General features: G+C 35.1%; 1 long non-coding RNA gene across 1 annotated transcript; it reads left to right on the top strand.

The window, feature by feature from the left end:
• Positions 1-1378: 1378 nt before the first annotated feature.
• Positions 1379-2409, top strand: LOC131541725 (uncharacterized). Its single transcript, XR_009271566.1, has 3 exons — positions 1379-1567; positions 1730-1808; positions 2062-2409. It is a non-coding gene; the product is annotated as an uncharacterized LOC131541725 (long non-coding RNA).
• The last annotated feature ends 380 nt before the right edge of the window (positions 2410-2789 follow it).

Below are 2789 nucleotides of genomic sequence, written 5' to 3'. Positions count from 1 at the left end.
GTCACCTCTCCATCACATTGACTCTCACACCACACATCACACTGGACTGCATTTCCCATCATCCATTGCACTGATGACACATACACAGCTGATTACACTGATTGCACATACACAGCTGAATGCACTGATCACACAGCTGTCATCAATCACACGCTCACCTAAGATTTATTACACACACTACATAAAACACTCTCAGATCCTGATCTAATTGCCGAGTATTGTCTAGTGTTTAGCACTCTCCTAGTTTTAGCTACTTACCAAGCCTGTCCGTGTTTGTTTTTGTTTAGTCTCCTGTATTGTCTGCGTTTATCACTCTCTGAGTGTTAGCTGCTTTACGGAGCCATTCCTAGTTTTCGTTTCTAGTTTTAGTTTGAGTCTAGACTTTTCGTGTTGCCTTGTTGTCTGGTTCCTGATCCTTGTATCTTGGATTTACCCTTTGCTTTCCATTTGGACTGTTTGCCCCTGCCTGGACCATTGCTCGTGTACCTGGATTACCCCTCTTGTCAAGCCCTCTGTATATTGTTCGCCGATCGAAGACCACGCCTGTTTACTTGAGCACTCATCTGTTTTGTCCTCAATATACCTGTTTGACCCTGCCTGTGTTTTTGACCATGTCTATTAATAGAAGCTTGCACATGGATCCGCACCCCTCAAGTCTTTTTCACCCTGTTACATGCATGGAAGATTGTATTTCTGTCAGTGGGCTTTCTAAATATTGATGCATGTTAAATCATTCTTTATCTTTAATAATTCCAGAAACGGGTCCAGAAAGTTAATCTCTTCCTTATTATATTCTATATAATTTAACATTAGAATTGGTTTTAAGATATTGATGCAGTGAAATCAAATCCTCCTCTGAACAAAAAAAAATGCTATATATGACTTCTTCAATATAACGTCACCACCAAATGTTATTATCCAAGTAAGGATTTGTTCTGGAGTTCAGTACATAATCTTTTTCCCATTTACCTAAAAAATAAACCAGCATAAGCAGGGCTATAACATGCCCCCCATAGCACATACTTTATTTAAAAACCTTATCTTGAAAGACAAACCTATTGTTAAGGGTCCATTTTGTCAGATTTAATAAACTCAGAATTTGGTAACTCGCGTTCAGACCTATTCATAAAATATTCCAAAGCAAACAATTCATTGTCATGGTCAATATTTGTATATAAAGAATAAACATCCATGGCTACCATATAAGAACAATTACTGATATTCAACTCTTGAACCTTTTTCAATACATCAGTTGTGTCTTGAATATATACAGCAATGTACTCTGGCACATATTACATGTTTAACCCAGTAGTCACGTGACCTCTATAGGTCTGTTGATCATGTGACTTTTGTGGCTATATTGGCCAGAGTTACTTCCTGTTTTTAGAACTGAGGAAGGTGTTTGGATAGACACTGAAACGTCTTAATTTATAGTCCAGTGATTTAAATGAGTTTCTTTTTTTCTTTTCTTTTTTTTAATGTTTTATTACCTGGAAGATTTAGTTATGAATAAGCAGTACACAGACACACTGATTTAGATATCTCCCTGTTTAACAATAGCAAACTAGTGAGTTGAATCAAATGGTTTAATTAGTGGGACATCTAAAATTTTCTGGGACTGGAGTTAAAAACACTCTAACAAATGCTCGGATTTCCAAAACATGATTGCATGCCTCAAAAGCTAACCAATGTGAATTACATAATGTCTATTGTCTGTCTGATCCTTTAGGTGCTTTGTAGTCATTAATCCAGAGAGAGGAACAAAGAAGTTGAAAGGAAAAGTGCCATCGAAAACAAAAGGGCAAATGGTACAGAAGAAACAGGTTGAAGTGAACCCACATGAAAGTTTTTCAGTGGAATTTCCACTTTCAGTGGAAAAGCCACACACACCAAGATCTCCTTTTTTTTCATTTTTTCCCCCTTTTTTCTTTATCTGACTGTACCTTTCATCCCTCTTTCTGTCTCTGACTGTATATGTCATCCCTTTATTTTTTTTCTGACTTATTCTGTTTTGTAATATATCTAATATATTGTCCTCTTTGTTCTTTTTAATATTTCTAGCCACTCTTTGCATCCTGTGATGGAACAGCATCGGGAGCTGAACTGTTCTCCTTTTGTTGATCTGAAGTTTTGTTGGAGTCACTTGGGGCCTTGTTGTTTGGACATGTTGGACTGTTCATGAAGTGGTGAAAATTCATCAGTGTCTTTGTGGTTTTTAGAACTATTTAATTATGACCATGTTTGTTAACTTGTGGTTTTAAAGTTATGCATGGTAATATGTTTCAAGTTATTTAATATTATTTAATTTCTTGGTAATATGTTTCATGTTATTTTGTAATTCAAAATAATACTAAATACACGTGACATTTCTTTCATGCAAATTTGAGTTATTTATTAAATAAATTTTGATCTGTGTCAAATTATGTTTTGTTGTGTGAAATAACAGATGGTTTAATTAATGCATTATACAACACTTCATGGAAAAGTGTTGTATAATGCATCTGCAGTTAATGAATAGTTTAAATTTAAAATTCACCTGCTAGTCTTTAATATTCATTAATAATAAAGCATACACACATTAGTTTACTGTAAAAAATACAGCATTTTTAAAAATACAGTTATTCACTGTAATCAGGAAATACAGGGAAATGCTGTAAATTAAATTACAGCAACACTGCTGTAAATATTACAGTAACCGGCTGGCGACCCTGCTGCCAGTATTTTACTGTAAAACTTACAAAGGAGGTGCAATTGTGAGTTGGGGGAAAAAAATATATGTTTGTCTCCTC

This window comes from Onychostoma macrolepis, chromosome 05 (assembly GCF_012432095.1).
Source record: "Onychostoma macrolepis isolate SWU-2019 chromosome 05, ASM1243209v1, whole genome shotgun sequence".
In the NCBI taxonomy this organism is placed as follows: Eukaryota; Metazoa; Chordata; class Actinopteri; order Cypriniformes; family Cyprinidae; genus Onychostoma; species Onychostoma macrolepis.
This window is presented reverse-complemented; position numbering and strand designations above follow the sequence as displayed.